Source organism: Rana temporaria, chromosome 3 (genome assembly GCF_905171775.1).
Source record: "Rana temporaria chromosome 3, aRanTem1.1, whole genome shotgun sequence".
In the NCBI taxonomy this organism is placed as follows: domain Eukaryota; kingdom Metazoa; phylum Chordata; class Amphibia; order Anura; family Ranidae; genus Rana; species Rana temporaria.
This window is the reverse complement of record NC_053491.1, coordinates 185,550,968-185,575,974: the sequence shown is the minus strand read 5'-3', so window position 1 is coordinate 185,575,974 and position 25,007 is coordinate 185,550,968. Positions and strand designations below refer to the sequence as shown.

The 25,007-nt window shown below is 42.5% G+C and overlaps 1 protein-coding gene across 1 annotated transcript in view; it reads right to left on the bottom strand.

The window, feature by feature from the left end:
* CSRP2 (cysteine and glycine rich protein 2) overlaps positions 1-24,605 on the bottom strand; it is a 39,472-nt gene extending 14,867 nt beyond the window's left edge. Inside the window, exon 1 of the mRNA XM_040343958.1 lies at positions 24,507-24,605. The gene's annotated coding sequence lies outside the window, so the exon portion shown is untranslated. The remainder of the gene's footprint in view (positions 1-24,506) is intronic.
* Positions 24,606-25,007: the final 402 nt, after the last annotated feature.

The following is a 25,007-nucleotide window of genomic DNA, read 5'->3' as shown; positions in this document are numbered from 1 at the left end:
TATACTGAAATGCCCAGTTGTATCATTTGTTTATGTATTATTTGTTTATGTATTATAATTCTTAAATAAAAAATAAAAAAATAAAAAAACAATAGTACAGAACAGAGCGCGACTTGTCAGGCAGCTAAGTCGCCCCTGTGTGAACTGGCACAGATGTGTTGTACTAGAAATAATGCAATAATGCAATATTTTCAAAACAGGAACTCTAAAAAAATGTAATCTGGGACAAATTTTATTTTCAAAACACTAGAACAGCTCATACAAGTATAAAACTGCAACATTAATAAAATGTGCTACATTTTATATTTCTGTGTCTGATGCAAGCGTGTATGCGGCCGGGTTCACACCTATGTGAATTGGTTGTGGTTAAACTGCATCCAATTCGCATAACATTATAAAAATACATTGATTTCAATGTGGCTGGTTCACATATGTGCAATGCATTCGCACTGCCGAAAAAACGTATGCCTTTTCTTAGGCATTGTGGTGCGGCTCAGTTGCGAATTCAGGCCCATTGTCTTCTATAGGCACGCATCTGATTCGCAGATGTGTTCATTTCTCATTCACCTCAATACACTTCCCCCTCCCCTCTCCCAGGTCTCCAAATTCGCAGCTAAAAATGGAGATGATCTGCTGAACAGTTCTCTTAGCTCTCTGAAGAGATAGAGAGCTGAAATTCGCACCGCACAAGTGTGAATCCAGCCTGCACGTTTTTTGTTTATATTTTGTTTTTTGTAAAACATTTGTACACATGTATGCAAGTCCTGAGTGAGAGGAGAGGAAGAAACAAACATACGTCTGACCCTTGAAAACTGCAATACACACTCCTGACCCCAATGCATTCGGGTGAAAATGACAAACTGCTAACCCTTACACATTGCACACACCAGCCCCTGCACTCTGTACAGTCGGCTATGACATACTCCTGGTCCCATGCACCCTATTCGATTTTCACTCTGGGATATATTTGTATGGCCAACTATTGTACACTGGGCTGTATGACATACTTTCCAACCATGGCGCACTGGGCTATATGGCATACGTCCGACCCCGCAGCCTGTGCAATACGCACTCCTGAACACTGGGCTGTGTAACACTCCTGAGCCTTGCACTATATACACCATGTTGTACATTACTCATGACCACCGAACTCTACGCTGGACTATATGAGACATATTCCTAACCACTGCACTTCAAGTAAATGATATCCTCCTATCCCTACACTGTCTGTACGATTAACAGCAAATAGGCCTAAAATGTTATTTACCTAAAACTCCTAAAGCCACACCCACCATATGGCACCGCACACCACCATTTCTCTCCTCTGGGTGCCCCAGGCCTTTTACGATCCTAGCAACTCCGCTGCAAACTTGTGGTTATTTTATGCTCCTTTTATTCTGAATGAAAAACTTCAAACCTGTAGTTCTCTAAGCTACACCTGAGAGAATAAAAAAATATATACACCCACACACATACTACTGGGAGCTCAGGCACGCAAAGGGTAAAAAACACAAACACCACCAAGAACAACAAACATTATTGAATAGTAAAGCATGTTTTGTGACCAAGGTAACTGGTGTGACCTCTACCACTACAGGAGGCTGCAACAGTGCAAAGTACAAACTCAAGTACACTTGTATATGGTCAATAACTAATAGGAACCAATACACAGAAACCTTCTCCACAGCAGAAAAGGAACCTTGCCATGTAAAACAGGAAATGTTCCTTTCAGAGGACGAGAGAGGTAGACACTAGCAGATGTGAGGATTTCCTTACATTCAGTCTAGCCCTTGAATTAGTGGGCCATTATCTTATATTTATGAGTGGACACCGTCACATTTATCATAGACCACCCTTTACACATTTCACTCGCTCTAGAACATTACGCGACAAACCGATACAAACCTTACATTTTTGATGGACCTGTACATAAAAATAATGTTGTTAACTTTTCCCTAAAGAGACTGGCAAAGAATGAGTGGAAAGAACTTAAAAAAAAAAAAATATGAATGGTTGTGGCAATTACTCAGGATTTACAGGCAGCAGCTATTATACCAATTGAACCTGTCAGACATGTGAAAGGACTTTGCATGTTAAATCTGACAAACAACAATGTATAAACAGCACACTGAAGTTACTTTGTAACTGCTGCCTCCACCTTGCACACCCCTTCATACCATCCCACATGTTTTTCTTACCTTGTGAAGCAAGATATACTGACTTCTAGGTCCCTCACTGGTGACATTGCTGGGTGTGGGGAGAAGCACTTTATCCAGTGCTGTAGACCCGGGACTAGAGCTATATTATAATTTATGTAGCGCCAACAGTTTACACAGCGCTTTACAATATAAAAAAGGGAGACAATACAGTTTTAATACAATAAAATACAAGAGGATTAAGAGGGCTCTGCTCAGAAGAGCTTACAATCTAATATGGTGGGGCAGGTGGTACAAAAGTTTGTAACTGTGGGGAATGAGCTGGTAAAAGATTAATCAGGCACAGATTTACTCCCTTTGCCGCCCCAAGGCTGGGTCCTTCAATGCCGTGCCCACACACAAATTCTCGTCGACTGCTACAATAGATCAATTAAAAACATATTTCCACACACGAGAACACTGAAAATAACTGTGCCCACCAATTGCAGGCAGCCTCAGCATTTCCTGGATGGATAACACGCATCCCTCCCCTCCCTCTGTCCACCGGCGCTCGGATGTCAAGGAGCTAGGTCTGTGTCTGTGTGCAAGATCCCGCCCCCCTAGAACAGCTTGTGCGATAGGCGGAACACTAATTCAATCTACTTTCACACAAGCTGGTCGGGACCTTGCACACAGACCTAGCTCCGTGACATCTGAGCGTCGGAGGACAGAGGGAGGGGAGCGCGCCGCCCCGAGGCCTGGTCTTGGTGGCCTTGTGAGGAATCCAGCCCTGAGATTAATGCAACTGCAGCTTTAGCTGAGCAAAAAAGGGTATTTTTTTCTGTAATACTAGCAATCAGAGGGGTGGGGAGCCCAAAGATCACCTTTAAAAAGTTTTTTTTTCGTGAAAAAAATATTTGCAATCTGAAAACTGCTTTTTTAAATTTAGAGTTAAACAGTGATTCAATAATTTCTCACAACAAGCCCAACACATGCTCGTATTGTTACTAAACAGTCCTTAGATGTGGTGGCTGAATTTGTTTTATTTATTATTTATTTTTAACAATAGATTTTTATTGAAAGTATTTTTGTTTTATTTATTTTTAACATTGGATAGGTGTTGTGTAGTCTACAGATAGCTTGGAACAATGCCAAGTATGCAGCAGAAGCCAAATGCCCTGGACGTTGCCAGCTGAGATGACTTCCGGCAGGATCAACAGGTATCTTTTTTGCACTTACTAAACAATTACAACATGTTCAATTGTATGCAATAACCCAATAGTGCCGCACTACCCACTATGAAAAAAGTACAAATAATAAAATAATTACAAAACACATGTGTCCAAGATACATTATAAAATCCAAATCAAACCCAACATGTGCTGCTGGTGTTCATGTCAAAAGATGAAAATAAAGTCAAAACATGACTCAAATAAATATGGCAAAGAGCACTCTTGTATTCACATAGAAAGGTACGTGATCTTTCATCCGCTTCGTCAGGACCAGTAGCGATGGGCACATTGAGGTGTACGTTTAATAAACCGTGATAAGCGGAGATCATGATGATCATGGCTGATCACTGCTTATCACAGAGCATTGCTGGTTTAATAAACTGTGATAAGGAGCAGAGAACACATTCTTCACATCACATGGATGTTTTGTCACAAACGGCCAGTTTAATAAACCGTGATCTGAAGATTTCACAGCTCTTCACCTGAAATATCTCCCTTCCAGATTCACCAGCTCAGAGGTGGAGAATCTGGGAGAGAAGCTGGTGTGATAAGAGGAAGAAGGCTTATTTCTTCCTAATTTCAACACCAGTGGGTTAAAAATGAATATTAACAACAATATACGTGTGTGTATATATATATATATATATATATATATATATATATATATATATATATATATATATATATATATGTGTATGTGTATGTGTATGTGTATGTGTATGTGTATGTATAATATACATATACACACACACACACACACACAGTATCTATATAACACGTGTGTATATATATATATATATATATATATATATATATATATATATATATATATATATATATATATATACACATATATACACATATATACATATATACACACACACACACACACACATATACACACACACACACACATACATATACACACACACACACACACATACACACACACATACATATACACACAGTATTTATCGGCGTATACGCGCACTTTTTTCCCCTCAAAATCAGGGCAAAATTGTCTGTGCGCGATATACGCCGATACTTGCTTCCCGCACTGTGTTTGAACTTTGCCGCCGATCCCTGCTTCCCGCGCTGTTTGAACGCTGCCGCAGACATATACCGAGCGCAGTATACTCGGGTATAGTCGGCCAGGCTCGGCTACCTTCTAGGTTATGCGAGAGGAGCCGTAATCTCACAAAGCCATAATCTCACAATATCTCACGAGATTACAGGCAGTCCACCCAGTTTTACACAGATCTCGGCTGTTTTCAGAGAAAAAACTTCACCTCTGTTCACCATCTGAGAACTGAAGTTCTCAGTTTATTAAACCGGCTGCAGAGGAGATAATTCTCCTCATGAGAACTGCTGTGAACTGAACGGAGAAAAAACTTCAGTTTATTAAACGGACACCTGAGATTGATAAATCAGACAATTTAACAGATCCAAAATGGATGTAGGTTGGGCTGAAACTACTAATCGGTTAATCGACAACTAAAAGATTATGAAATTAGTTGACAACTATTTTCATAATCTATTAATCGGCCAGTTGGTTAGTTGGCCTGCATTTAGAATACATTATTAGTTTACATATTAGGAAATACAGTGCAACACACATACAGCTCAGTATACCATCCATACATGTCACTAAGTGCCTGATAATTTGTGAATGTGCAAGTATGAGGAGCAATGCCTCATGGGATATGTAGTCCTGGGCAGGAAGTGAGTGGTTCTAAAAAGGCAGAAGTTTTTTTTTTTTTTTTTTTTTTAACCTTGCTATAGCGGGCGCTCTATACTATACTTTGCAGCTTGCTATTGAGGCACTCTGAAGGCAGGAGGAGCCAGAAGCCTCGGTGAGGGACCCCCAGAAGTGGAGGATCTGGCTGCTCTGTACAAAATCATTACACAGAGCAGGTAAGTATAACAAGTTTTATTTTTAAACAAAACACTTTAAATACTCTGTGCAGGGAAGATCAGCATCTGAACCCAGAGAAAGTGGAGGTAATAGAAGGCATTACAATTACTGTAGTTGGTTATTTATATTTACCACTGCATATGGATATTTAAGAATAAATTGCCTCTCTTTTTTACATATTTAACCAAATTGTACACCACACTTTAAGATTATTCGATTAATCGAAACAATAAATCGGCCAACCAATCGATTATGAAGATAATCGTTCGTTGCAGCCCTAGATGTAGGATAATATACTAGGTGTCCACAGAAGGTTAAAGCATCAAGGCCAATTAAACCAAGATCTAAAGATTATATAGATATGATATTGTAGTGAATTAACCTCTTCCATACCGGGCAGTTATACACACTTCCATACCAGGCCTATTCTGGCACTTCTCTCCTACATGTACAAATCATAATTTTTTTGCTAGAAAATTACGCAGAACCCCCAAACATTATATATGTTTTTTTAGCAGACACCCTAGGGAATAAAACGACGGTCATTGAAACCTTTTATCTTGCACGGTATTTGCGCAATAATTTTTCAAACGCCTTTTTTTGGGAAAAAAATTGTTTCATGAATTAAAAATTTTTTTAAAACAGTAAAGTTAGCCCAATTTTTCTGTAAAATATGAAATATGATGTTACACCGAGTAAATAGATACCTAACATGTCACGCTTTAAAATTGCGCACACTCACGGAATGGCGCCAAACTTCGGTACTTAAAAATCTCCATAGGCAACGATTTGAAATTTTTTACAGGTTACCAGTTTAGATTTACAGAGGAGATCTAGTGCTAGAATTGTTGCTGGCACTCTAACGCACGCGGCGATACCTCACATATGTGGTTTAAACGGCGTTTAGATATGTCGGCGGGACTTGCGTGTGCGTTCGCTTCTGCGCGCAAGCTACCGGGGACAGGGGCGTTAAAAAAATAAATTTGTATTTCTTTTTTTTTTATATATATTTATTTCTTTGTTTACACTTTTTTTTTTAATTTTTTTTTTTTTTTTTTATCACTTTTATTCCTATTACAAGGAATGTAAACATCCCTTGTAATAGGAATGTGTGTGACAGGTACTCTTTATGGAGAGATGCGGGGTCAATAAGACCCCACATCTCTCCTCCAGGCTGGAAAGCATGAAATCGGTGAAAAAAAATTCACCGATCTCATGCTTGTGGTTGCTTAGCAGCCGCAATCGCGGCTTTGTTTACTTACGGGGACCCGGGCGTGACGTCATCACATCGCGCCCGGGTCCTCCGACGGTCATAGAGATGACTGGTGACCATCTGGTCACCAGTCATCTCTATGCTTCCTGCGAGCGCCGGACGATTCGTTCTCCGGGCCCCCGATGGCACGGGAGAGCCCGGAGAAGCACCGGATGGCGGCGGGAGGGGGGGGGATGTCCCCTCCCGCCGCCTGTAAGAACGATCTAGCGGCGGAACCGCCGCTATGATCGTTCTTACGTTGTGCAGAATCGCCGGCAGTTTAGAAGGATATCTGAATGATGCCTCTTAGCTGCAGGCATCATTCAGATATCCACCCGGAAAGCCCAGGACGTCATATGACGTCCACTCTGAACGGCAGAAGTTCTTTGTGGACGTCATTTTACTATGGGCCGGTAGGGAAGTGGTTAAAGATGAAGTCCAAGTAGATTGTAATGCATATTAGGGTTGTCCCGATACCAGTATCGGTATCGGGACCGATATCGGTATCGGGACCGATACCGAGTATTTGCGGGAGTACTTGTACTCGCGCAAATACCCCCAATACCTAAATAGAATACTTCCCCCCCCCGCATCGAAAGCCGCAGCATGGGTTAAACGGCGTGGGGGAACATCACAGCTTTCATTTGAATAGCTGTAGTGTTCCCGCGCGTATAGACACTCCCCCTTGCTCGGGATTGGATGGGTGATCTGTCCAATCCCGAGCAAGGGGGAGTGTCTATACACGCGGGCAAAACAATGCTGTGATTTTTCTCCATGCGGCGGCAAAGGTATGGGGGAAATGGCTGGAGGGACATGGCTGCATATGTGAGGGACATGGCTAGAGGGACATGGCTGCATATGTGAGGGACATGGCTAGAGGGACATGGCTGCATATGTGAGGGACATGGCTAGAGGGACATGGCTGCATATGTGGGGGACATGGCTGCATTTGGGGACACATTTAAAAAAAGTATCGGTATTCGGTATCGGCGACTACTTGAAAAAAAGTGTCGGTACTTGTACTCGGTCCTAAAAAAGTGGTATCGGGACAACCCTAATGCATAAACTGTGATTAAGGGCTTCACCACACTACACCTCAGGTGCGAAAGATTGACGAATGATGCATAAAGCAGCAATAATTCTAAATCTCAAATAGGGCCCAATTGGCTCAGACAAATAGGTGCAAACCACAATCAAATTAAAGTAATCTTCTCCGAGGGATAACAGTACACATAATCTTGTATAGAGATCATATGTTTCACCCCTCCTTTCAGGATAGCAGCACCTGGAAGGAGGGATGAAACATTATCTAAAAAAGTGTACTAAAATTTATCATATTAAAAAAAAAAAAAAAAAAAAAAAACTTTAAAATGCAGGTTTCTTAAGCACAAAACGCGATTGGTTGCTCCCTTGTTTATTATGAATGAGATTTCTGTGACCAGCATGTCTCTGTATGTCAGAAAGACTTAAAACTAGAGTAGATGGAAAATCTTGTCTACAACTTCTAGTAAAGTGACTCAATGTTCTATCATTTTTGGCAAGCAAGCGCTTACAACTCAAAGATTAACATTCTTTTTCGGTTAAGCAAGCGTTTGGCTGAACTACCAACAGCAGCTGAAATAGATCATAGAAAAAAAAATAGATTTACTTAGAAAAACACACTTTCTCAATTAATCCTCTCGAGTCTTTCATTATATATTAACTATCCCAAGGCAAGACTATAGAGGTTCTAAACACTCCATTGACTTCCATTAAAGTTGAGAGCCAGCAGTTTATGGCAACATAAAAGCTGATAGTAGCCAAGACATGACTGACCTAGTAGATTCCAAGCATCATTTTTGCACTCAAAAGAAGACACAAAGTACGTTAGATCCAGAATGAGATGCATGCCCCTTTGGCTCTGGGAATCATAGGTTGGAGCAGAAACTGGCAAACCTTCACCTTCTCTAGAACGCACCAACAATTATATGCGAGAGTTGTGCCAGAGCAGCAGTAGAGATTAAAATTTTAAACTTGTAGACACTGAAAACCATGTCTTACTCATGCATTCAAGATTATTGGAGTCCAGATGGGCACATAAAACTGACATCCTGACACTTTGAGAAGTAATGGGGGGGGGGGGTCCCCAGTCTACACATTGCAGTGAAGATAAGAATCTGTAGTCCAAAATTGCAATGCAACGTGTTACTGAACCTTATCTGGAGGTCTGGCAGTGATAGATGGATACATAAAAAATCTTTCCAGGTTGAGGGTTTTGACTTCTTGTACTGGGGCAAAAGTGACAACCTTGATATAAAAAAAATAAAATAAAAAAAATGTCCAAGAAAGTCTCCAAAAGGGATGTCCTCCCTCAGAGGGCATACGCGATAGGAGTTCTTTGTACTGCTGTTCAGCAGACCAGCATTTAAGCCAACAAAAAGTCCTTCACATACACACAGAATGAAGACTCCTGAAAATGAGTTGATCAAAATCCACCAACAGTTCTCGGAGCAATGTAGAGCAACAGGCAAGCATTCCAGCTGTTAAAAAAAATAAAATAATAATATATAAAAAAAAAAAAAAAAAAAAAAAAAGAAGGATCGGTTGTAATCAATGCAGGTACATCATATCCCAGTTCCAAATGGCAAATAAAACATGACAGCAACACAATGCTGCAGAACCTGCCAGGGAACAAAAGGACACGGAAAGGGTGTCCTTGGTCCTATGGATCCTTAAACATTGGAAGATTTTCTACAGGAACGATCAGCGTTTTGCAAAGGCAAACATTTTTTTTTTTTTTTTAAAGATCACAGTGGCAGTAGTAAGTGTGTTAGGGAGGTATGAAGGGCTGGGATCTTTAAGGGAGCCCATACTGGTGACCCTTGAGAATGCAGATGCACACTGCTTTAGAGTGCTAAACATGTATTCACTGCATTGGTAAAGATAGTTTTCTTAAAGTAGAAGTCCAGTCGTGGATAGAGCACAGGATACCTGCAGATTCTACTCAAAAACAGCCCTTGGTCTTCAGATCTACGATGGCTGGACTCAACACTGTAAAAATGTCTCATTGACAACCAAGGTTTAAGCGATTTAAGGTTAGGCTGGCCATACAATGTTCCTTTAGATTTACCAAAAACATAATCTGGAGGTCAAACCTAAACACTTTTAATTTGTATGCAATCAGGCAGGCCATTGCACTACATAGTTGAAGGTAAAATTCAATAAGAACATTTTATAAATGTATGGCCAGCCTTAGAATTTAAGACAATGTAAAGGGTTCCAGTGTCTTCAATGATGCCTTCTTGCAACACTCCAGATTCCTAGGCTTAAATACCTAGGATGAGACTGGTGTTGCAGCTGCAAACGCCTTGGAGGATCACACATGCCTCATTAAAGTGGAGTTCCAACCACAATTAGCATTTTTTAAATGTACATCCTTTCATCCTGCGTTTTTATAATATAAATCTGGTCACTTACTATTTTACAATCCGCCGCCGATCCGCATAGATATTCAAAAAAGATAGTTTATAAAACTAGATCTACACAGTTGTCATTTTGCTTGTGGGCATTGTGAAGCCTACAGGCACTTACTTCCTGGAAGTCTTGGATGGGGAGTGATAATTGGACAGCGCACTGCATCCTGGGAAATGACGACACATTTCCCAGGAGCATTAGAGGGAGATGTCAGAATCCTAGGTGGTTTCAAAGGCAGATTTCGTGGGACCGCATAGCAACAGGCATTTCCAGATGAGTAAAAAAAAAAAAAAAAGTTTTTTTCCTTTTTTAGTCGTAAGCTACAGTTTAAAGCAAAATTGTTTTTTTGATGGAACCTCCACTTTAAGTACCTCTGATGACTACTATATCTCCCAGCATGCACCATCATGCTCCACAAGCCTGCTGATTGACCTGGTATTTACATCATTAAAAGTATAATTCCAGCCTAAACCCAACTAGTCTTAAAGTGTCCCTTCCCTCTTCTGACGCCTATGCTAACTGGGGTTTAAAAAAAATAAAAAATAAAAGGGGGGGATGAAGAAGGTGTATATACATACCAATATTTAGCCCAGTCTGATCACATGATACCAGTGTCCGCAGGGGAGTGGAGAGAGCACGCAACAGCTGGGAATTCCAGAAGCCGTGATGTCACCCAGAAGCTTCCATGTCTCAGCTGTTTTCAGCACATCCTCTTCCCTGCAGCTGACACTGGTTTACATAGAATCACAAGAACAGACTGGAGCAGGCTGAAAAAGGTCAAATTTTTTTTTTTTTAATATTCGTTTTTAAAGGATAAAGTTCACCTTTTCAGAAAAAATAAATTCACATTTTTTTGCAGGTAAAACAAAATGTGCATTGTTTTTTTGATAAAGGAGCCTGTAAAGCAGTGGTTCTCAACCTGGGGGTCGGGACCTCCTTGGGGGGGGGGGGTCGAATGACGATATTCCAGGGGTCACGAATCCTGGGCTGTTCTCTAAGGCCGCACCGCTCTCCCAGCTTTTTCGTGGCCGTCTAGCAGGGCTGTTCCTGGAGCCCACGGCCACCCTCCAAGACTCTTCGCAGGCATCCATTAAGTTCACGGGATGGTTGGGGGACAGAGACAGTCAGCTGACTGGTGAGGAATGTGAAGTGGGAGGGGCTGTAGGAGACCCCATCTCTTGATTTCGGCATAGGTGTCAATGCTACGAGACACCACAAATTCTAAGAAACAGTGAAGCTGGGAAAGAGAAAGATAAGAGAAATAAGGTGAACAATGTGAAGGAGTGGTACATCCTAAAAAGTACCAGAAGGGGTTTTAATATTGTACGAGTGGAAGGGACTCAGGGAGCGATAAATGTCCGTGGGTTAGGGGCGCAAAATACTTATCTTGTCTGAATATGGGTGTAACATTTTATGAAAGGTGAACTTATCCATTAAAGCGGGAGTTCACCCAATTATGTTTTTTTTTATGTTTTCCCCTTAGATTCCTGCTCGTTTTGTCTAGGGGAATCTGCTAGTTGTTTTAAAATATGAGCCGTACTTACCGTTTTCGAGATGCATCTCCTCCGTCGCTTCCGGGTATGGGTCTTCGGGAGCGGGCGTTCCTTCTTGATTGACAGTCTTCTGAGAGGCTTCCGACGGTCGCATCCATCGCGTCACTAGTAGCCACTAGTGCGGCTCTATACTGCGCACCGACGTTCGGCTTCTTTCGGAAAATCGTGACGCGATGGATGCGACCGTCGGAAGCCTCTCGGAAGACTGTCAATCAAAATAGGAACGCCCAGTCCCGCAGCCCATACCCGGAAGCGGCGGAGAAGATGCATCTTGTAAACGGTAAGTACGGATCATATTTTATAACAAAAAGTCGATTCCCCTAGACAAAACGAGCATCCATCAAGGGGGAAATGGTGTCATGTGCGGGTGAACCTCCGCTTTAAGACTAGTTAGGTTTAGGCTGGAATTCTACTATAACATAGAATGTTATGTCTAGCTCACCCTGCTGGAGAGCACTTGCACTACATGTGACAAAGAGGATACACTATACTACAGAACATGAGACGCCACACAGCTAAACTGAAAACTCACTACAAGATCAAAGTACAAAAATTATTTGGAAAGATATAAATATTGTACCAACACTGATTCATAACCTGCATTTTAAGAGGGCCCTATGTGTTCTCTTCATATTGTCCTGGAGGCCCATTTAAAATGACACAATATAAATATATAGATATATAGTAAATTCTACCAGTGTATTTAAACTGTGTGCATCTATATACATATAGTTTAAATACACTGGCAGAATTTACACCAATATATATTTCTATACACTGTAGTGGTATGAGTAATGGAAAATGCCATACCTGTTAAATAACAAAATCCAGAGCTTTAAGATATAGAGCCCTTTTTCAATGTCTCTGCAGTAAAAGAAGCCATGCCATGCATACTAAATAACGACTTTGTTTTCTAAAACTCCAGGCAGTCGGAAATGTTCTGCCTGAGCTCTGAAGATTTAAAACAGCAGCCACAGTGAGCAGACTAAGAAAATACCCCTTTTTATTGGGACAAAATTAACAAACGTGGTTAGCAAAACAGCACAATGACTGGCCCTAGAAAAAAAAAAAAAAAAAAAAATTCCACATACATTTCCATAATTCAGATGCCTTGGATAGTAACTACTGTACAAGTAGCCAATAAATTCTGAACATGTCGTGTACAGCCACCCACAACATTGAAAAATCAGACTGTTACCGCAAAGGTCCCGATATACTGTATAATTGAATTTTGTAAAAGATTTGACAAATATGATGGGAGATGTAGTAGTAGTATGAAGATCACATAATGTGAAAGTTGTTGACAGTCAATCACTTATCCTCTGGCGCTAAAGCTCAGACAAGACTTTTTCTCCCCTTTTGGATAGTGTAAGGCAGGGTTTGAGCAATTTGCTTGGAATCTAGGAGCCAGCTAAAAAAAAGTTATGAGCCAAAAGACGCACCCTGTCCCGCCAAGCTCGCGCGCAGAAGCATACGCGAGTAGCGCCCGCATATGTAAACGTTATTCAAACCGCATATGTGAGGTATCACTACAATTGGTAGAGCGAGAGCAATAATTCTAGCCCTAGACCTCCTCTAACTCAAAAACATACAACCTGTAGAATTTTTTTAAAGTCACATATGGAGATTTTAAAGGGTAAAAGTTTGTCGCCATTCCACGAGCGGACGCAATTTTGAAGCGTGACATGTTGGGTATCAATTTACTCTGCGTATTTATCTTTCACAATAAAAAAAATAAAATAAAATTTGGGCTAACTTTGCTGCTGTCTTATTTTTTAATTAAAATGTGTATTTTTTTCCCCCAAAAAAGGTGCGCTTGTAAGACCGCTGCGCAAATACGGTGTGACAAAGTATTGCAACGACATTTTATTCTCTAGGGTGTTAAAATAAAAAATATACATAATGTTTGGGGGTTCCAATTAGAGGAAAGGAAATGGCAGTGAAAAAACACATTAGAACTGCTGTTTTTTTGCTACTTGCAATGTAATGTAATCTGTAATGCCAACGGCCACCACAAGATGGCCACTCCTAGATTCCTTCTGCAGGCCTCAGCTTCCTTCTGTGAAGGCCGCAAAGCCGCCGCCTCAATTACCGGTCGGCTAGCGCCGGCCAGTAATTGAGGCCGTGGCTTTGCGGCCTTCTGCTGGCCTCAGCTTCCTTCTGTGAAGGCCGCGGCCTCAATTACCGGCAGGTGGGCCGTGATCGCACCCCACGCCGGCAATTGAGGCCGCATCTTTGCGGCCTTCTGCAGCCCTAAGTTTCCCCAGGCGCCAGGTCACAATTTCTTGTCGCAATTGCGACCTGGCGCCCGGATTTTGTCGAGACCTGGTGTAAGGAATGATTAAAAATCTTTGATACGTTTTTATTTACATCAGTTTCCCCACTGGGGAGATTCACCTTCTGTATTTGTCAGACAGAAAATAAGGGGGAATTCAAATTTTTTCGTGTTATAACCAGAATAGAGGAAGGTATATCTTGCATCGATTTTTCTACTGAGTCTACTGAACAGAAAGAAAATCATTCCAGTGGAACAAAGCAAAAATCAGCTCATAAAGATATTAAAAAAAATAAAAAAAAATAAATAAAAGTTTAGGCTATGCATAGACTTACATACAAGGTTTTGGCACACCTGTGAAGTGGTTTGCAGTATTCTTTACATTGGGAATTGCATTTTCAATTCTAGGGAGTGCACTACTTTTGGTTCCTGGAATAAAACTTTTTGCTGTATTTTATACACTAGGAAATATTGCGGCCCTAACCAGATACCTTGTGGTCTTTGGATGCCTGGAACGTTTGATGGTATATCCATGACCCCCGAGGGGTACAATGCTTTACTAGCCGAACATGAGAATGTGAGGCAATTAGGGTTGGCGAGTTTACATCTAACTGGGGAGTGGAGACACGGTTTTGATCATGTGGTGTGGTGTCAGATCATTCAAGCAACTGAATACTTATCAACAGATTTATTACCCAGAATTGGATGTTATAGCTCATGGACTTTTTTGCATCCTTTGCTTTTCCATACACTTATTCACTCAGTGTGTTATACACACACACACACACACACACACACACACACACACACATTTTTTATGTTACTGCATGTCTAATGCTACTATTTACCTTAAATTTTATGTCTGGTAGATGTTTTTATATGCATACATTGATTTTTGTGGTCATAGGTTATATAGGGAGTGACTGAGCCTGCACCTACTGACAAAGTACAACCATTACAGGCATCCGATTATGTAAACAATATAACCTTTAGGACTGTGCTTCTCCATAATAACAAACTACATGGGGCAGAGAGAAGTCATAGTTAAAAAAATAGAGGCATATTACAGCCATGCACCAGTAACTGACCACCTCTTATACACCTACAATTTACAGCCTATGGTTACCAATTCCTCCTTCAGGGCAGAGGCTCACACCAAGAATTGCACAGGAATGTGCTGTGCGATATATATTGGAAGTGCAGTCAATTTTGAATGCGGTGAGGGAAGTGTGCATGGAGAGTGAGTTTTCCCGCACGGCATTCTGGTGTGAGCTAGCCCTTAGAACTCAATGTAGAAACATGGAATTTCGGTGATCAAGCAAGGCTTCCAGTGTTAAATACCAACATGTTTGTTTACATGTTTATTAGTGCTCCAAAGATTCAAAAGGCATATACAGGCATGTCCAAAGTCTGGCGTGCGTTCGAGAGAGCGAGAGAGTGAGATTTTGTGGCTTCCAATGAATTCCCGAGAGCCGCAGGGGCCACAAAAGATATATACCCGTATTTATTGATGCCTCGGAGGGGAGGGACGAGTGACGTCAGATTACATACAGGAGAATCTCCCGTTTACTCAGCAGCCTCTTATAGGAAGTCCCATCTCCTAGGCTGCCATTGGACAACTGTTCTGTCCATCATAGGAGGCAGGACTTTGTATTAAAGAGGCCGCTGAGTAAACAGGAGATTCTCCTGTATGTAATCTGTCAGCGCTCATCCTGCCCCCTCCGAGGCTACAGATGGGCATCGATCAGCTTGTACTAGTGAGGCTGCATTCATGGTAATGGTGAGGCTGCAGATGGGCACCAACCCTTATTTTGCTTTGCAGTTGTTAATAAAAAAATCCTGAAACTTCCCTCTTAAAGTGAAGGTGCGTGTTATACGCCAATAAATACGGTATATCCAATAACACACCCAAGTTCATCCTTTAGACTCTTCACCACACACAGTCACAAAGGCAAGAAAATTCTTGTTGGGCAGCGAATAATGCTCGGACGAACACTTAGAATTTTAAAGGTTCAAAGAACGTCAGGCAAAATGGTCAGCCCTCGTGCATGTTCACTTCATCAAATCTGGCCCTCTGAAACAAAATTGGACACCCAAATGCTCCTAATTCAAATCAGAATCCCACCTAACAAAAAGGAAGATAAATTGCATGCATAACACTCAGGCTTGTGCCATCCTCCACCTAAAAGGAATAGTCACTTAAAAGCCATCTCAAGATGGCAAGAGTGCACTTTTGGAGCAAGGGAAGAATATCTGTATTCATCCATTTTACTCTTAAAATATTATATATTGGAGTAAAATATAATTAAGGTTTTAATTTTCTAGCAAAAACAATTGCCTGGTAGGCAAGCGGTTACCATACAAATGCACACTTTTCGGGGACCATCTACAAACTTGGTATTTTAAGTAATGAAAGTATTTTGAAAATGTTCAGGCCCATAGCTGAACTGTAGGGAGTATACAGGAGAAAGAGCTCAAGTAGTCACCTCAAGTTTGGTCCTAGGCATTCCTAAAATCAAAAGGCTGAAGGCACAATCACATCAGCTATGTATGTATGTATGTATGTATGTATGTATGTATGTATGTAATAGGACTCAAACTATCTCATCAAATTGTTTTTATATTCGTTACCTTTTTTCAAACTAGTATACGCAGTCATCAGTATAACTATAGACTCCCGTCCTTTGGCCCTGACTTTAAGAAATATTTTAACTGCATTTGTCATTTTGTTAGTCACAGTAAGATCCTAAATGTTCTCCTTAAAAAGTAGAATTACAGGTTTCAATGAAATTCAAATGGTTTTCTGCCCAAATTTACCTTTTTCATTACAGAATAATGAGGTCCCTGTGTGTACTGTAACATAGTGTAGTACTATTAGCTACATATAGTAAGAGGCACTGTTTTGGCAAGGCATGGACTGCTGCTGGAATTAAAGAGTTGGGTTAAGCGCTTCCTTGGATTGGCAAAAGTGGAGCGGTGGGTGGATGACATCATAAGTTCCATCTCAGCCAATCACAGGAAGTTTTATATTCACTAATAAAAATACAAGATGTCAACTCCTGCAGTGTGGACCAGGCTGCGATACAGGCACCTCATACTAGCTCATTATGCCTTTACCTTACAAGAATCCCCCCCCCCCCTTTTAAAGCAAAAAATTTCTGCGAGTATACAATCGCTTTAAGGACCAGAAGAATTTGCCCCCTTAATGACCAGGCCATTTTTTGCCATACGGCACTGCGTTGTTTTAACTGACAATTGCACAGTCGTGCAACACTGTACCCAATCAAAATGAACAGCCTTTTTTTTCCCCCCTCCCAAATAGAAATTTTTTTTTGGTCGTATTTGATCACCACTGCAGTATTTATTTTTTGCGCTATAAACAAAGAGCGACGAATATATATATATATATATATATATATATATATATATATATATATATATATATATATATATATATATATATATATATATATATATATATATATATATATATATATATATATATATATATATTTTATTACCCATAATAGCCATATATTGATTGGTTTGCGCAAAAGTTATCCTGTCTACAAACTATGGGATAGATTTAGGGACTTTTTTGTTTTACTAGTAATGGGGGCGATTTTTCTTAACGGGACTGTGGGGGACGAATCTGACACCAAATGACACTTTTTGGGGACCAGTGACATATCAGTGCTATACAAATGCACTGATCAATGTAAAAATTACACTGGCAGAGAACGGGTTAACACTAGGGGCAATCAAGGGGTTAACGCTAGGGGCAATCAAGGGGTTAAGTGTGTTCCCTCAGTGTAAGGGGGCAGATTTGCACTGCAGTCCATTTAGCATGGTTTCCTATGGAACACGTTCTGTAGTGCAGATCTGCAAAATTCAAAAAGCACCAAAACTGCATAGGTGTGACTCCAGCCTTATATAGTTGCAGGCTTCAAGCAGAAAATCACTGAGACGTGAACAGGGGGCGAAGTCGTGCCCTCCTGACCAAGTGATAATTGCTCCCCCCCCAATTTTGGAACGAAACGAAGTTTCCCATTTTTTCTTACTCTTCCTTTAACCACTTCAGCCCCGGACCATTTTGTGGCTAAAGGACCTGGCCAATTTTTTGCGATTCGGCACTGCGTCGCTTTAACTGACAATTGCGTGGTCGTGCAACGTGGCTCCCAAACAAATTTTTTCACACAAATAGAGCTTTCTTTTGGTGGTATTTGAGTTTGAGTGTGTGTGTGTGTGTGTGTGTGTGTGTGTGTGTGTGTGTGTGTGTGTGTGTGTGTGTGTGTGTGTGTGTGTGTGTGTGTGTGTGTGTGTGTGTGTGTGTGTGTGTGTGTGTGTGTGTGTGTGTGTGTGTGTGTGTGTGTGTGTGTGTGTGTGTGTGTGTGTGTATATATATATATATATATATATATATATATATATATATATATATATATATATATATATATATATATATATTTTTTATTAATTTTTTTACAAGTAATGGCGGTGATCAACGATTTTTAATCGTGACTGCAACATTATGGTGGACACTTAACACATTTTTGGGACCATTGTCATTTTTACAGTGATCAGTGCTATAAAAATGCACCGATTACTGTGAAAATGACACTGGCAGTGAATGTGTTAACCACTAGGTGGCGCTGTAGGGGTTAAGTGCGCCCTGGTGAGTGATTCTTACTGTAGGGGGGTGTGGCCTGGCGTGAGACGTCACTGATCGTTATTTTCTATGACAGGGAACAGACGATCACTGCCACTAGGAAGCACGGGGGAGAAGTTTGTGTACACTTACCTCTCCCCATTCTTCAGCTCTGTGACCCCGATCGCGGGACACCAGCGGCGATCGGGTCCTGCGGGCACAGAGCTCAGGACCGCTGCGCCGCCCGCGAGTGTGTGACCCACGGCTGGGCTCTTTAACTTGACATACCTGTACGTGCTTATGCCCAGCCGTGCCGCTCTCCCGACGTATATATGGGCATTAGGCGGTCTTTAAGTGCTTAACTTGTTAACGACCGCCCACCACACATACTACGGCAGGACGGCTGCTCCAAGCCAGATCACATACCTAGTACGTGATCTGACACTTCCGGGTCTGGGGTGCTCCACTGGTGAGCCGCTACCGCTGCAATGTAAACAGGGCTCAAAATTTCAAGTCCTGAGCTATTAGCCAGGCCTCAAGGCGTACTCGCCACCAGTTGCCCCGCCCAACCCCTCCCATGCCCCGCCCCTAGACACACCCTCATAAATCTCATGAAATTACACTTAAATGTTTTATGCAGAATTAACCTATAAAAATAAATATTAAACAACAACTATCCGTGCCCAAAAATGCAGCCTGCGTCCCCAGGGCAGCAAAATGTCCCCCACTTTGCAGCCAGAGTCCCTCCCCCCACACTATTGCAGCCAGAGTCCCCCCCCCCCACACTATTGCAGCAGCAGCCAGAGTCATCCCGCCCCCCCCCACACTATTGCAGCAGCCAGAGTCGTCGTCCCCACCCACACTATAACAGCAGCCAGAGTCCCCCCCACACCACTATTGCAGCAGCCAGAGTCGTCCCCTTCCCCCCACTATTGCAGCAGCAGCCAGAGTCCCCCCACACCACTATTGTAGCCAACCTTTGCTGGGTAGGAGAGGAGCCGCCGCATTGTTCAAACCGCTGGGAACTTGACAGCTTTCAATTCAATAGCTGCGTTTCCCGCCGACGCCGTGCGCGTCATACAGCCCCTCCCCCTTGTCCGGGAAACTTTGATAGACAGACCACCCATCCAATGGATGGGATAGGCGATTTGTCTATCAAAGTTTGCCGGACAAGGGGGGAGGGGCTGTATATGACACGCACAGCGGGGAACGCAGCAATTGAATTGAAAGCTGTCATGTTCCCCGCGGTATGAACAACGCGGCGGCTCCTCTCCCACCCAGCAAAGGTTGGCTACAATAGTGTGGGGGGGGGGGGGGAACAGGCGGCGACTGCGGCAACAGCAGCTGCAGTGGAAGCAGGGACTCTCCTCTCCCTGCTCGCCCCCCCCTGCTCCCAGGCAGCCCACACTCGCCTGCCCTCAAAATGTACTCGCATTTTGCGAGCAGATTTTGAGGGCTGAGTGTAAACAAGGCAGATTGTCGTTCTGTCAGAAGGGAAGGCACAGATCCTGTATTTCTGCTAAGCAGATATGCTGATCTTTGTCTTCCCCCTAGTTAAAGCACCTACCCCATAGTGAGTAAGCACAACTTAGGCATACATTTAACCCTTTGATTGCTCCCTGTTAACCTTCTCAGCCAGTGTCATTAGTACAGCGACAGAGCATATTTGTTAGCAGTGATCACTGTATTAGCGTCACTGGTCCCCAAAAAGTGTCTGTTAGGTGTCTGTTGGTCTGCCGCAAAATATCAGAACACACACACAACTTTTGAGCAAAGCAATAAAAAAAAAAAAAAAAAAAAAGTAGCAGAATACATATTGACCTAAATTCATGAAGAAATTCAATAATTTTTTTTACATTTTTGTATGTTATTGCAGAAAGTAAAAAAATTTTTTTTCTCACAATGGTCTGTCTTTTTGTTTATAGCACAAAAGGTAAAAAACGGCAGAGGTGATCAAACACCACTAAAAGAAAGCTTTATATTTGTTAAAAAAAAAAAAATTGGGTAGAGTGTCACACGACCGCTCAATCGTCAGTTAAGCCCCATACACAAGATTAAATTTTCTGCAGATTTTTGTTTTTATCTAAACCATGTAGTGAAAGGGCCCACCTGATTGCATACAAATTGAAACTTAAGGTTTGACCTCATATTAGATGGGTTTGGCAAGACAAAAATCTGCAGAAAATCCAATAGTGTGTATGGGGTCTTAAGGGGGTTGTAAAGGTTTTTTTTTTCTAAATAGGTTCCTTTAAGCTAGTGCATTGTTGGTTCACTTACCTTTTCCTTCAATTTTCCTCCTAAATGTTTTTTTTTTGTCTGAATTTCTCACTTCCTGTTTCTCCTCGGTAAGCTGTTCTGGCTGACTAACCCCCATGGATGGTGGAAAGCTTACTGAGGAGAAACAGGAAGTGAGAAATTCAGACAAAGGAAAAAAAAAAACATTTAGAAGGGAAATCGAAGGAAAAGGCAAGTGAAAAAAAAAATAAACACACCCCCCCCCCCTTTACAACCCCTTTAAGACCCCATACACACCATTAGATTTTCTGCAGATTTTTCGTCTTACCAAAGCCATATAATATATGAGGTCAAACCTTAAGTTTCAATTTGTATGCAATCAGATGGGCCCTTTCACTACATGGTTTTGGTAAATCTGAAGACAAAAATCTGCAGAAAATCTAATTGTGTATGGGGCTTAACTGACAATTGAGCGGTTGTGTGACACTCTACCCAAATAAAATTTGTGCTTTTTTTTTAAATAACCGTTGCTGTATTCCCAAAAAATGGCCTGGTCATGAAGGACGGGGGGCATAAACCTTCCCGAAGCTGAAGTGGAAAAGTGGTTATAAAGGCTGAGTGTATAGCAGTTCCCCGCCACCTCTCTCCCCCCAGCCCCCCAATACTTACCGGAGCTCCCTCTTGATCCAGCAATGTGCACAAGTGCCTTGGCTGTCTGGGGACTCTCTCCTCATTGGCTGAGACAGTACTGCTCCTAGTCACAACAAGACAGCCTATAAGGAGGGGGGGCCCAAAGCCGTGGCTGAATGGACATGCAGAGCAGTGGCTTGGGAGCATGCCTGCTTGGGTGCCCCCCCATTTCACACCACTTGCTCTGGGGCCACAACAGGACAGAGGGGCCAGGAGCACTGGCAGGGGACCCGAGAAGAGAAGGATCGAGGCTGCCCTGTGCAAAACCGTTTTACAGAGCAGTATGACATGTTTGTCATTTATTTTAATGTTTGTCGTTAGGATAAACTTTATCTGGCTTTGGGAATGGCACAAAACAAACGTGGTGCCTTTATTTACAATTGAAGCACCAATTGTCAGAATACTGACAAGAACCAACACGAGCCGCAATCTAAAACAATGAGCACATAACCAAACCTCTATAAACTGGAAGAAGTTGAAAGCCGTAATGTGAGGTGATGCGGGAAGGATTTGCCTTAGCCATGCACACCCATTCAGAGTTTAATCTTACCTCTAATTTTCAGATCCCACCACTCAGAGGGCTGTGGGAAAGGGATTTGTCTAAGTCCTTCAGAACTAAATGGATTAGGAGGAGTGAAGGGCCCTCTGATAGTTGGAGACTTTTGAACACACTTTTCTACAAAGCTTTCTCCTCCAGGAACAGAGGTTAGTCATTCTGGAGAGCTCATGTACACTTTGTATAGTGAATGGTAGCAATTAAGATGACTCTGTACACCCAATCACATGATAGTGCATTTACCTAATTGGCTTTGCAATGTGAATGGTGGTCTTGCTGAGTGAACAGCCTCTATTCCATTAAGTTACACATAATTCATATATGAAGCTGTGATGGGGAATCCAAGTTTGAAATCTTCAGTGTTCATTAACCACTTAAGCCCCGGACCTTTAGGCAGCTAAATGACCAGGCCAGGTTTTGCGATTCAGCACTGCGTCGCTTTAACAGACAATTGCGCGGTCGTGCGACGTGGTTCCCAAACAAAATTGGCGTCCTTTTTCCCCCACAAATAGAGCTTTCTTTTGGTGGCATTTGATCACCTCTGCGGTTTTTATTTTTTGCGCTATAAACAAAAATAGAGCGACAATTTTGAAAAAAAAAATGCAATATTTTTTACTTTTTGCTGTAATAAATATCCCCCAAAAACATATATTAAAAAATAAATTTTCCTCAGTTTAGGCCGATACGTATTCTTCTACCTATTTTTGGTAGAAAAAAAAAAAAAAAAAAAAAACGCAATAAGTGTTTATCGATTGGTTTGCGCAAAATTTATAGCGTTTACAAAATAGGGTATAGTTTTATTGCATTTTTACTAATTTTTTCTCTTTTACTACTATTGGCGGCAATCAGCGTTTTTTTTCGTGACTGCGACATTATGGCGGACACATCGGACAATTTTGACACATTTTTGGGACCATTGTCATTTTCACAGCAAAACATGCATTTAAATTGCATTGTTTATTGTGAAAATGACAGTTGCAGTTTGGGAGTTAACCACAGGGGGCGCTGTAGGAGTTAGGGTTCACCTAGTGTGTGTTTACAACAGTAGGGGGGTGTGGCTGTAGGACTGACGTCATCGATCGAGTCTCCCTTATAAAAAGGATCACTCGATCGATACGCCGCCACAGTGAAGCACGGGGAAGCCGTGTTTACATACGGCTCTCCCCGTTCTTCAGGTCCGGGGAGCAATCACGAGGGGGCGGCTAGAAACAAATAGTTGCGCCGTCGTCCCGGATCGCTCCCCGAGGTAAGCCGCCCGCCGCGAGGGGGGGTCCCCCCACCCGCTAGAAGGCAAGGACGTATATATACGCCCATCTGCCTGTATGTGCCATTCTGTAGACGTAAATAGGCGTGCGGCGGGCGTTAAGTGGTTAAATGCCCCTCTTTCTCCTCATTGGCTGGCTGCGCTGCTGTCTCAGCCAATGAGGGGAATCCCAGTCAGCCAAGTGTCTCGTGCAACATTGCTGGATCAAAATGGGGCTCAGGCAAGTATTAGATTTTTTTTTTTTTTTAAAGATAGTATTCCATTTAACCACTTCAGCCCCGGACCATATTGCTGGTCAACAATCGGGCACTTTTTGCGATTTGGCACTGCGTCGCTTTAACTGACAATTGCGCGGTCGTGCGTTGTGGCTCCCAAACAAAATTGGCGTATTTTTTTACCACAAATGGAGCTTTCTTTAGAAGTCGTTTCCATTGACTTCTATGGGGAAACTCGCTTTCATATGTGAGTGCTTTGGATTACAAGCATTCTCCTTGAGAAAACATGCCATAAATCATAGATTAATTAACAAAAAGGGCATAATACAGGGGAGGTTAGGAGGGCACGTTACAGGTTCCTGGGACAGCTTAGTAAAATGCAAGTATGTCATGCAAGATCATCATGGTGCCCCCATGCATCTGGGGTCCCTGAGCAGTGCCCATGCATTAAGATGACCATGTATCCCATGTGCCATTATGCCCCTGAATACTAGTCAAGAGTGCTGATCTTCTGGGGCTGCGACTACAAAAGCTTGCCCCACTTCTCCACCAGTCACAGAACTTTTATCTGTATTCTCCCACATGCCACCTATGGGCAGAGGAGGAGCGATGAATGACAGGATCCTCTTCTGCCCATTCACTGAACATATAATAATACCAGTTCTGTGAATGGTGGAGGGGGTGGGCGAGTGGCACAAGTCCTTCACAGTCGCTGGCACTGCCGTTAACCCCTGCAGCCCCAGATCACCCCTCTGACCAGTACAAGGGCACAGCTGTAAACTCAGATTTGATAAAATAAAGAGCAGCCATTCCTAAACAGAAGAAATCCATTCCAAGCCTGCAATACATTCAGACACTTCCCTTCCATAGTCCAATGACTGAGCGCACTCCTAATGATACGGAGAGATCAATGAGCAGACAACCTAGGTGTACAGGAATCAGCCCCTCTCAGGTCAGCCCAATGACTCCAGTAGTAATAGAACAAAGAGCAGACACACTACAATCCTCCACAATGAAGGTCATCACTAGGGAGAGCCTCTACCCCCCTCATACACACACACCGACCGGCCGTACACTACTTACCACACACAGGCGCAGCAGCCGGTCCGAACAGTCAGCAGTGAAGAGTGCGAGCGCAGCCACAGCTCACTCCGTACAATGCCTGGGTGGGCGGAGTCTGAGAGCAATGTACTGGCTGTGATGGGAGGGGCGGAGCCTGCGATCCAATGTCATTTGGTTGGTGTAGAAGAGGCGGGGTGAGAAGACAGATCTCCAGGTTCTGCCACATACTCTCAGTCCCAGCCCTCGGTGTGACGTCACATCTTCCCACACACACACACTGTAACCTCTTGTGTGCTGGCCGAGGCTTCTGTCCAACCTGTGTGCGGGAGGATGATAGATCGGGCTGTACAGCATTCCTCTATATCAGGGGTCTCCGAACTGCGGCTCATTGCTTGCCTTTATGTGGCCCTTGGGGCTCTATTTTATTCACTGACACCAATGAAGGGGACATTTCCTCCCAATGACACCAATCATTTACTCCCCACTGGTGCTGGGACATTTTCTACTCCTGAGTACAGTCCC